Below are 12,376 nucleotides of genomic sequence, written 5' to 3'. Positions count from 1 at the left end.
GCCCCAGTCTGATTGGCCCGTCGATCACCAGCTGTAGCAGGTCCGCAAACCAGGGTCGCCTGGGCCATTCTGGGGTGACGAAAACCACGGTCCCCTGATGGCTTTCTATTCTGCGGAGCATCCTGCCCACCAGGGGCCATGGTGGAAAAGAAAGATATGGCGGCCACGGGAGGACCAGGGCATCCACTCCCTCCGCGCTCTCTCCGGCGACTGAAGAAGCGTGGAGCCTTGGCGTTGAGAGCGGACGCCATCAGATCCAAGTGGGGGGCCCCCCACCGATGGACGAGAAGTTGCATTGCTTTGTCGGAGAGAGACCACTCTCCGGGTCCAGCAGTTGACGACTGAGGAAGTCCGCCTGGACGTTGTCCACACCGGCGACGTGCGAGGCCGCTAGCCGGACGAGATGACGCTCCGCCCATTGCATCAGCAGCGCCGCCTCGAGCGCGACCTGCGGGCTGCGCGTGCCTCCTTGTCGGTTGATGTAGACCATGGTGGTAGCGTTGTCCGATAGGATTCTGACTTCTCGGTTCCGAAGAAGCGGGAGGAAATGTCGCAGAGCTAGCCGGACCGCTCTGGTTTCCAGACGGTTGATTGACCACTTCGCCTCCACCGTGGACCACGTCCCCTGCGTGGCGCTTCGATCGCAGACTGCACCCCAGCCTGCTAGACTGGCATAGGTGGTCACCACCACCCAATTTGGCAGATCGAGGGACATGCCACGGGCCAGGTTCGGCGGATCCAACCACCAGCCCAGACTGTCCCTGGCATTCTGTGGGAGCGGGAGAATCATCTGATAGTCCTGCAATACTGGTTTCCAACGGGAGAAGAGCGCCCACTGTAAGGTCCTGAGGTGCGCGAAAGCCCAAGGTACAAGGTCGATGGTGGACCCCATCACTCCCAGGAGTTGCAGGTAGTCCCAGGAGGTGGGCTCTGGTAACGCAGAGGACCGTCGTGTGTGATCCCGCAAGGATTGAGCTTTGTCCTGGCGCAGAAAAACTTTGCCCAGTAGGGTGTCGAAAGTTGCCCCCAAAAAAAACCCAAGCGTTGCGAGGGCATGAGGGAGCTCTTGGAGAAGTTCACTACCCATCCCAGGGAATGTAGAAACCGTACTACTCGGGTCACCGCTGAGCGTCCATGATCGAATGACTTCGCCCGGAGGAGCCAATCGTCCAGATAAGGATGAACCAGGATGCCCTCCTTCCGGAGAGCTGCCGCCACAACTACCATGATCTTGGTGAAGGTGTGCAGCGCCGGCACCAATCCAAATGCGAGAGCCGTGAACTGAAAATGCTGGTCCAGAATTTTGAAACGAAGGAAACTGTGGTGGTCCGGGCGGATGGGAATGTGCAGGTAGGCCTCCGTTAAGTCCAGGGAGGCGAGGAACTCCCCCCGATGCACCGCCGCAATCACTGACCGGAGCGTTTCCATGCGGAACCGAACGACTCGAAGGGATTTGTTGACTTCCTTGAGGACTAGGATAGGCCGGAAGGAACCGTCCTTCTTTGGTACGACGAAATAGATGGAATAGTGGCCCGAGTAGCGCCTATCTCCCGGAGTCTGTCCAGAGTCAGCTGCACCGCTCCTCTCTTGAGGTCCGAGCCACAGGGGGAAAAGATGAACCTTCCCTGCGGGGGGCGGACAAATTCCAATGCGTAGCCGTGTTTTATGGTATCCAGGACCCACTGGTCCGAGGTGATCCGTGCCCACTCCGCTTAGAAATACGTTAGTCGGTCCCCAATCCTGGGGACAGGGGAGTGGGCGAGACTGGCATCATTGTGAAGACTTGGTATAGGGGTTCCCGGTTCCGGGAGTAGTGCGTGCGGGCCGATGCCCGCGGAAGGCGCGCAACCAGGGCTGAGACCTGGGGGCGGATGGCCGGGAGTCCGTCTGTCTGTAGCCCCTGTAGCGCCGTTGCGCTCTGGCTCTGGTCCGAGAAGAAGAAAACGCTCTGGATGGTCGAAACCTATCCTCCGGCAGCCGATGAACAGCGTTCTCCCCCAGGGACTTGATGATCTGGTCCAAATCCTCCCCGAAGAGGAACTTGCCCCTGAAGGGAAGAGAGCCCAGACTGGACTTAGAGGACGTATCAGACGCCCAATTGCGTAGCCACAGTAGTCGTCGTGCTGCCACTACCGAAACCATGGATCTTGCGAGGACCCGAAAAAGGTCGTACGAGGCGTCCGCCCCAAACGCCACTGTGGCTTCTAGCCGATCTGCCTGGGCAGCCTCATCGGACGGCAGGTTCTGAGACGTGAGGAGTTGTTGCACCCAAAGGAGACTAGCCCGCTGGGCAAGCGAACTGCACATCACCGCCCGCATACCCAGAGCGGAGACCTCGAAAACCCGCTTAAGGAAAACTTCCAACTTACGATCCTGTGTGTCCTGCAACGCCGCACCTCCCGTCACTGGGATAGTCGTCCTCTTCGTGACCGCCGACACTGCGGAGTCCACCTTTGGGACCTTGATGAGGTCCAGAAAATCTTCGGGGAGTGGGTACAGCTTTTCCATAGCCCGGCTGCTCTTCAGGGAGGCCTCCGGGGTGTCCCATTCCCTGGTGAGAAGTTGTAAAAACGAGTCATGAATGGGAAAAGCCCGAGCCCTCGGCCGGAGTGCCGCCAGGACAGGATCTCCCTTCCTTGAAGAAGTGATGACAGCGGGAGCTACTGGGGCAGGCGGGTCTGGTGGCGGATCCAAATCTAATTCTTGGATGATCTGCGGGATGAGGTCGTCCAGCTCTTCCCTCTGGAAGAGGCGTAGGGTACGCGGATCATCCCCCTCCTGTGTGCCGTCCCCTTGTCCCCCGTCCGGGAGGTCAAGTCCATGTCCCGCTGGGTCTGACACCGCCCCCACTGCCGCGGGCGTGGATCGGACCCGGGTAGGAAGGCGGGAGGCCCCCACTCCCGGAGGGTCGGGGGGGGCCGGCGTCGAGGGCGACATCCGAGGGATCTTAGGAGGGGGGGGGGGTCCCACAGGTGCTTCCAGCCCCTGCAGATAAGCGGTATGCATGAGCAGGATAAACTCTGGAGAGAACCCCGGCCTGCTCGGGTGCGCTTCGGGGGCGGCGTGGTTCCTGCTCCCTGGCTCTGGGTGCTTGGTTCCTGCACCAAAATCGGGGGAACACCCCCGCTGGTAGAGTCCTCCAGGGATCCGTTCTCCCTCGTGGCCTCCAGGGATCCGTTCCCCCTCGTGGCCTGCGCCTCAGGGCGCTCAGAATGTAAAATGGCCGCCGTTCCCGCCAAAAATGGCGGAGTGGCCAGCCCGCACCGCCCGGGCAAAAAAGAGAAATCAGTCAGGGACTGTGAGGTACCTTCCCCCCCGGGAAGGCATCGTGCACAGATGCCCTCCCGGGAAATCCGGGACCCCGGGTCTCCGCAGGCCGCACAGCGGGACGGCCGCGGCATCGGGATCGCTGCAGGAGAAAAGAAAAAGCCACGGGGGGGGCCACGCGCACAAAGGCGCCGCTGCGGGGGGGCCCGGTCGGCCCGCACTGCCCGCTGTCCGAAAATAGAGGAGGGTGCCGCGGGGGGGCCTTCCCGGCCACACGACCCGCCCCAGACATCTTTCCCTAAATGGCTCAGCAGCCCATGAGGAGCTGTAAAATGGCCGCGGGTGAGGGAGTAAAGAGCGAAGAGGCCGGCTCCACCGGCTTTCGCGGGCACCGGGGGCTGAGCTGTAAAGGAAAAAACTACAAAGGAAAAACAAACTTACCCCTGGCTGCAACGAGAAATAAACAGCAAGGCCGCAGAGAAGAGACAAGGAAGATAAGCCACTCCCCAGAAGTTGAAAGAACTCTGCCTTTTTTTTTTTTTTTTTTTTTTTAAACTTAATACAAACTTGATACAAACTTGATCCACAGAAAAAGACAACAACAAGCCATAATCAAGCAAGAAAGTGAAGGAAAAGGAGGGGAAGCCTGATTCCCCTACTCGCATCTGCTGGAGTCAGAAGATACTGAACTCCTGCAGAGGGGGTAGTAGTATATATGGATACGCCCCCTCAAAGCTTGTGCTGACTCCATCTGCTGGATTGGGGACATAACCCACTGTCTGGACTGATCCAGGTACGTACAGGGAACTATATTGCTCCTATCTGTAAGATCCTCACTGTTATAAAATCTATGTGGATGACATCCAGTCTGTTATCCAAATTGGGCACTCTCAGGATGAGACTCTTGAAATGAGAAAAAGAAAATTAGGTCTTACCTTGGTTAATTTTCGTTCCTGTAGTACCACGGATCAGTCCAGACTCCTGGGTTTTGCCCCCCTCCTAGCAGATGGAGACAGAAGTTTACAAACCAAACTCCGCCTTAACTAGGCTGGTGCCACCTACAGTCTGGCAGTCTTACTTAATGTCAAAGCAGATGAAGCCCCAAATCTCACCACAAACGAACTATATATAGGAACCTACCAACCAACCACTGGCTCACCTATCCCCCAAATGGGACCAGAACCCGAGCCATTGATAAACACCAACAGACAACCAAAACAGGACAGAGAGAAAGAACACCGCACGATAACGGACTCTCCCTCATCATAGCAGATACGGGCGGGACTCTGGACTGATCCGTGGTACTACAGGAACGAAAATTAACCAAGGTAAGACCTAATTTTCTTTTCCCTGTACGTACCCGGATCAGTCCAGACTCCTGGGATGTACCAGAGCTACCCTACTTGGGGTGGGAACCGGAGAGTCCCGCTCTGAGCACTCCGGCACCAAAATTGCTCGTGCTGGAATCCTGCACATCCAGGCAATAATGCCGAGCAAATGTATGCAACGACTTCAACGTTGCTGCCCTACCAATCTCTTCCGTAGAAATGTGGTTGCACTCCGCCCAGGACGTAGCCTGGGAACGAGTCGAATGGGCTCTTAAGCCCACTGGCAGAGACCTGCCCTGGAGAAGGTACGCCGAACCAATCGCCTCTGTTAACCAGCGGGCAATAGTCGTCTTGGACGCCGCCTGACCCCGATGATGACCGCCCCACAGAACAAAGAGATGGTCTGACACACGAAAAGCATTTTTAACCTCCAAATAATACAACAATGCCCTTCGCACATCCAACCGACGTAAGTCACGCTGACCCGGAACAGATGTATCCGCGGGAGATCCACAGTCTGATTGAGATGAAAAGCAGACACCACCTTAGGCAAAAAGGACGGCACCGTACGAATTGAAACACCGGAGTCCGAAATCCGCAGAAAAGGCTCCCGACAAGACAAAGCTTGAAGCTCTGACACCCGTCTTGCCGAGACAATCGCTACCAAAAACACTACCTTTAGAGTCAAATCCTTCACAGTAGCCTTACGAATGGGCTCGAAGGGAGCGGCGCACAACGCCCTCAAGACCAAATTCAGGTTCCACGACGGACATGGAGAATGGAGCGGCGGACGCAAATGCTTTGCTCCGTGAAGAAAACGTACAACATCCGGATGGGAGGATAACCTCCCACCTGGGCCTGGGCCCTGCAACAACGCCAACGTCGCAACCTGAACCCGAAGGGAACTACAAGACAACCCCTTCGACAAACCAGCCTGGAGAAAACGTAAAATCTCCGGCACCGAGGTCCACGTAGTCCGCAATCTTTGCTCAAGACACCACGACTCAAATACCTTCCAAACGCGTACATACGCCAGCGACGTGGATGCCTTGCGGGATCGTAACAGCGTCAAAACGACCGCATCCGAATAACCCCGTGCCTTCAGCCTACGCCTCTCAAAAGCCATGCCGCTAGACAAAAGCATTCGACCCGGTCGAAACAAACGGACCCCTGATGGAGTAGGTCCGGCACATATGGGAACTGGATGGGATCCTCCAGCGCCAGATTCTGGAGATCCGCGAACCACGGCCTCCGAGGCCACTCGGGCACGACGAGCACAACGGGCGTCGGATGTAGTTCTATGCGTCGGATTGTCCGTCCGATGAGCGGCCATGGAGGGAACACGTAAAGAAGTACTTCCGTCGGCCAGGGAAGTGCCAGGGCGTCCACGCCCTGTGCTCCCGTTTCCCTGCGGCGAGCAAAGAACCGTGGAGCCTTGGCATTCTGAAATATCGCCATCAGATCCAAGGCCGGTGTTCCCCACCGAGCACAAAGGAGCCAGAACGCCCCGTCCGCGAGCTCCCACTCGCCGGGGTCTAGACGATGACGACTGAGGAAATCCGCCTGAACATTCTCCACTCCGGCAATATGTGACGCCGCTAGACCTCTCGGCCCAGTGCATGAGCTGACGAGCTTCGGCGGCCACCGGTTGACTCGGAGTACCGCCTTGACGGTTGAGATACGCCACAGTCGTTGCAGTGTCCGACAGGAACCTACCCCGCACCAGTGGAAGAAAACGCCCGGAGAGCCAAACGCACCGCCCTGGTGTCCAACCGATTGATGGACCAAGACGCTTCCGTCGGTGACCACGTGCCCTGGACCGACTGTCTGAGGCACACCGCGCCCCAGTCCTACAGGCTGGCATCTGTGGTAACCACCGTCCACGAGGGAACTGCCAACGAAACTCCCCGTGCCAAGTTGCCTGGACATAGCCACCAGGCCATGCTGGAGCGCGCCAACTGCGGTAGCGGCAAGGGGAGATAAAACTCTTCCGACACTAGATTCCTACGGGACAGCAACGCCCACTGTAAGAGACGCCTATGAGCGAACGCCCAGGGAACCAATTCTCGGGTGGATGTCATTGACCCCACCATTTGCACGTAATCCCAGACGACTGGAATGGCCTTGCTCAACAACCGGCCGGCATGTCCCTGCCACTTGATCATTCGCTCCTGCGTTAGGTACACCATGCCTTTCCGAGTGTCGAACAGAGCTTCCAAAAATTCCAGTGATTGCGAAGACTCCAGATGACTCTTGGCCAGGTTGATAACCCAGCCAAGCCTCTGCAGTAAACCGACCACCCGTTGGACCGCTAACCGACACAGTCGTTCGGACTTCGCCCGGATCAACCAATCGTTCAGATACGGGTGGACCAGACACCCCTTCTTGCGAAGGTGGGCAGCCACCACGACCATGATCTTGGTGAACGTCCGCGGAGCCGTTGCCAATCCGAACGGTAGAGCTTGAAATTGAAAGTGCTGACCCAAACCCGCGAATCGGAGGTACTGTTGATACTCCTTGCGGATTCCGATATGCAGATACGCCTCCGCGAGATCCAGAGACGCCAGAAACTCACCCTGTCTCACCGAGGCAATTACCGACCGCAGAGTTTCCATCCGAAAACGGGGAATCCGCAAGCACCTGTTGACCCCTTTGAGGTCTAGAATAGGCCAAAACATGCTGAATATCGACCGCTACGAAGCTCGTGCGACGGCACCGGAACGATCGCGCCTAGCTCCCGCAAGTGACACATCGTTTCCCGCAGCGCTCGCCTCCTTTCCGAAAACCCGCATGGCAACACCATGAGACACGGCCGGGGCCGCCGTGCAAAATCTAACGCGTAACCTTGACTTATCACCTCTAAGACCCACTGATCCGAGGTGATTCTGGCTCACTCCCCGTAAAATCGCCCCAACCTGCCGCCGATTTCCGGAACCGAGGAGTGGACCTGCCGCCCATCCTTGCGAAAGTTTACTGACCGGCGCCCGGTCTGCCAAAACGGCGCCCTCGAAAGGACTGCGCATACGACTGTTGCCTAGGTGGTCTACGACCACCCCGGAAGCAGACTCTCGCCACTGGGGCCCCCCTAGTCCGCGGTCTATCCTCCGGTAAACGATGGACCTTGTTCTTGCCCACCGACTCAATTAAATCCTCCAACTCTTTCCCAAAGAGCAACTTTCCTTTAAACGGTAGGGACCCTAACCTAGCTTTAGAAGATACGTCTGCCGCCCAATGTCGCAGCCATAACAAGCGCCGCGTCGACCCCGCCGACACCATGGCACGTGCCGAGGTGCGCAGCAAATCATAAAACGCATCGGCACTATAAGCAATCACCGCCTCTAAACGACCGGCCTGCAGCGCCCTCTCCCGCGACAGAGCTTCCTTAGCGGAGAGCTGCTGAGCCCACCGAAGTCCTGCCCGCAAAGAGAAATTGCTGCAAATAGCCGCTCGAATCCCGAGAGCGGAGACCACGAAAATCTTCTTGAGCTGCACCTCCAGCTTGCAATCCTGTAAATCCTTAAGGGCCGTCCCACCAGTCACCGGAATGGTGGTCCTCTTTGACACGGCCGCCACTGCCGAATCTATTCTCGGGCTTTTGAACAACTCGAGCGCATCCTCCGTAAGCGGATACCATTTATCCATGGCCTTAGCAACCTTCAACCCCAAATCTGGGGTGTCCCATTCCTTAAACAGCAGATTCGATGCTGAAAAATGCAACGGAAACTGATCCGTGCGACCGAGCCAAGACTCCTGCTGCGGCAACTCGATAGCTAGTTCCTCCAGGATAGCCGGAATCAACGGCGCGAGCTCGTCCCGGCGAAACAAGCGCACTAACAAGCGCACTACCTTAGGGTCATCCCCGTCCCCGTAGCCAATACTGGGACCAACTGTTCCCGGATCCCCGTCCCCCTCAATGCCTCGCGGCTGGGACGGCGGATCCTGCTCGTCCGGTTCATCTGACTCAGATTCGGTATCCGGGTCCCCCTGTGGCGCTCCCAACCGGAATGGTCGGACCACCCCCGAGGGATCCGACACCGGAGTGGACCGGACTCTCTTCCGGGATTCTGACCCCTGGTCTGCGCGCAGCGAACCCCGCGCTGTTTTCCTGGCCATGTGCCGCGCTCTAAAAGCCCTGTGCATCACCAACACGAACTCCGAATTAAAGGAGTCTGAAGAGCTAAGATCCGGGTCCTCCCCCGGCACGCTCTCCACCGCCGGCCGCGGTTCCGCGCCCCCTTCAGGGACTGACCGCTGTGGGGACAACGCGGGAGGTAAATCCTCCCTCCCCCTCCCTGCCTCGGACGCCGCCTTTCCCGGCCGTGCAGGGGACAAAATGGCGGATTTTCCCGCCGCCGACGTCGCCGGGCTCAAAATGGCGCCCGTTCCCGCGCTGCGCAGGGACGGGCCAGCCTTCACCCCCGACGAGCTTCCCGGAGCCTCGGCTCGTGCCTGCCGTGCTCTCCGCGGCGGCGGAGTAGCTGAGCCACCTTCCCCCCCCCCCCGAGAGACAGCCGGAACCGAGGCTGTCACGGGAGAGGCGCCGGGCCGCGCCGCAGGCCCTGCACACAGGACGCCGCGGCATGCTCCCAACTCTCCCGGCGACTACAAAAAACAAAAACGCAGCTGCTCCCCGTTCCCTTCGCCCTCACGATCACGAACGGCGCGCCCGAAGGGACAGAAAAAGACAACAGAAAGACGGCCAGCACGGTAAACCAACACACAAATTAAATAACTTTTTTTTTTTTTTTTTTTTTTTATAAATACCTCTGGCTCCGGGACCACCTGGGGGGAGTGAGCCGGGCTCCCCGGTATCACCCCCAGGCAGACAACACGCTGGCAAGGGCCCTCAGCCCACCTTCAGCGGTCTCAACCCCCCAGGGACCTGGGAAGAGGGACGGGCGGACCAGCAGGCACCCCACTGCGGTCTCAGCCCCTACTTACCTACCTAAAAACTCTCAAATCAAACTACCAATCAAAAATCTGATCTCTTACTTTTTTTTTTTTTTTCAATCTTTTTTTACTCAGAAAACTAGGCCTCAGCTCAGACTGTAGGATTTGCACCCCCTCCACCTGCTAGGAGACAGAAGAAGACTGCCAGACTGTAGGTGGCACCAGCCTAGTTAAGGCGGAGTTTGGTTTGTAAACTTCTGTCTCCATCTGCTAGGAGGGGGGCAAAACCCAGGAGTCTGGACTGATCCGGGTACGTACAGGGAATATTTGTTTTTCTATTCTTCAGAAATGGCTATATCACAATAAACATGACCAAGACTGAATTTCTGGCGATCCACAGTCCTTTCTCAGCTTTTAATGAAAAGACCCTTTTGATCAACAACACTTCCTTTACGATTCAACAGAAGATCAAGAGTCTTTGTTTCATTTTAGATGAGACCAGATCAAGCAAGTTATCAAAATGGCTTCTATAGATTACCTTTTCTTTCTGACTGATTTCTGCACCGTTCTTCAGGCATCAATTTTTCCTATAAATTGACTACTTCAAAAGAAAATTAGGTCTTACCTTGGTTAATTTTCATTCCTGTAGTACCACGGATCAGTCCAGAGTCCTGGGTTTTGCCCCCCCTCTAGCAGATGGAGACAGAAGTTTACAAACCAAACTCCGCCTTATCTAGGCTGGTGCTACCTACAGTCTGGCAGACTTACTTAATGTCAGAGCAGATGAAGCCCCAATATCATAACAAACGAACTATATACAAAAACCTACCAACCAAAACCACCGGCTCAACTATCCCCCAAATGGGACCAGAACCTGAGCCATCGATAATGAATAAACAGAAACAGAGACAGAAAAGGACAGAGAAAACCGGCACGACAACGGACTCTCCCTCTTCACAGCAGAAAACGGGCGGGACTCTGGACTGATCCGTGGTACTACAGGAACGAAAATTAACCAAGGTAAGACCTAATTTTCTTTTCCCTGTACGTACCCGGATCAGTCCAGACTCCTGGGATGTATTTATTTATTTATTTAACTTTTTTTTATACTGGGATTCATGTAAAGTTTTACATATCATCTCGGTTTACATTGTAACTGAAAAACAGGCATGTGAGAATGCAAATTACATAGAACATGGCATAAAACTTGGATCAGAATACATGGGGAAAACTTGGAGCATAATAAGGGGAGAAAACGCATATTTTTATTATTGGGCGCATATATTTAATATGAGAGACATAAAGCTTTGGGGTAAGCTGATGTAGAGAGGGTTATTAAATTGAAAGGATATCATGATTGAATAGTCTTAATTTAGGGTGATGGATAGTGTGGTGGTGTTGAGGTATGTTATCATAATTGGAACGCTTGCTCAAATAGCCAGGTTTTTAGTCTCTTTTTACAGTTGATTGGGCAATGTTCTGAACGGAGTTCTGGTGGTAGAGAGTTCCATTGTGTTGGACCTACTACTGACATGGCTCGTTTACTTAGAGAGGATTTGATGTAAGTTGTAAGGAGAGTGTTTTTGTAGGCTGTTCTCGGACTGGTTGGAAGATGTGGTTGAAGAGGAATGTTGAGTTCCAGTGGAGTGAGCTTGTAGATGGTTTTGTGAATGATCGTTAGTGTTTTGTATAGGATTCTGTACTTGATTGGGAGCCAATGTAGGTTCCTTAAGATGGGGGTAATATGGTCTCTCTTGTTGGTCTTAGTCAGTATCCTGGCAGAGGCGTTTTGCAACATTTGGAGGGATTTAAGGGTGTTAGCTGGAAGGCCGATTAGCAGAGAATTGCAATAATCGATTTTAGAGAAAATGATTGCTTGGAGCACTGATCTGTAATCTTGGAAGTGTAAGAGTGGTCTGAGTCGTTTAAGGACTTGCAATTTATAGAAACCCTCTTTAGCTGTGTTATTGATGAATCTCTTTAGGTTTAATTGATGATCCAAGATGACTCCGAGGTTTCTCACCTTGGACGAGAAGGAGGGCTGATTTATAGGGTTCGAGTTTGGCCTAGCGTAGTTACTGTCTTGAGAGATGAGGAGTATTTCCGTTTTGTTGGAATTGAGGATTAGGTTAAGGCTTGAGAGCAAGTTGTTGATGGATATAAGGCAGGAGTTCCAGAATTCGTGTTTTTTGAAGGGAATCTTTAATCGGTATCAAAATTTGCAGAGCTACCTTACTTGGGGTGGGACCCGGAGAGTCCAGCTCTGAGCACTCCGGCACCGAAATAGCCGTTGCCGGAAGCGTGAACATCCAGGCGATAATGCCGAGCAAATGTATGCAACGATTTCCATGTTGCCGCCCTACAAATCTCTTCCGTAGAAATATGGTTGCACTCCGCCCAGGACGTAGCCTGGGAACGTGTCGAATGGGCCTTTAGACCCACTGGAGAAGACCTGCCCTGAAGGAGATACGCCGAACTAATCGCCTCCTTCAACCAGCGGGCAATGGTGGTCTTGGACGCCGCCTGACCACGACGATGACCGCCCCACAGCACAAAGAGATGGTCTGACACCCGAAAGGCATTCGTAACCTCCAAATAATACAACAATGCCCTTCGCACATCCAACCGACGCAAGTCACGATGACTAGGAACTGACCTATCCCCCTCCGGAAACGAGGGTAGTTCCACCTTCTGATTGAGATGAAAAGCAGACACCACTTTAGGCAAAAAGGATGGCACCATACGGAGCGAAACTCCCGAGTCAGTAATCCGTAAAAAAGGTTCCCAACAAGACAAAGCTTGAAGCTCCGAGACACATCTCGCCGAGACAATCGCTACCAAAAAGACCACCTTGAGAGTCAAGTCCTTGACGGTAGAATTGCGAATGAGCT

At 54.7% G+C, this 12,376-nt stretch overlaps 1 protein-coding gene across 3 annotated transcripts in view; it reads right to left on the bottom strand.

The window, feature by feature from the left end:
• MFN2 (mitofusin 2) overlaps positions 1-12,376 on the bottom strand; it is a gene marked incomplete at its 3' end in the record, with an annotated part of 78,375 nt that overhangs the window by 30,340 nt on the left and 35,659 nt on the right.

Source organism: Rhinatrema bivittatum, chromosome 15 (assembly GCF_901001135.1).
Source record: "Rhinatrema bivittatum chromosome 15, aRhiBiv1.1, whole genome shotgun sequence".
NCBI lineage: Eukaryota > Metazoa > Chordata > Amphibia > Gymnophiona > Rhinatrematidae > Rhinatrema > Rhinatrema bivittatum.
The sequence above is the reverse complement of the archived record's forward strand: the minus strand, read 5'-3'. Positions and strand labels throughout refer to the sequence as shown.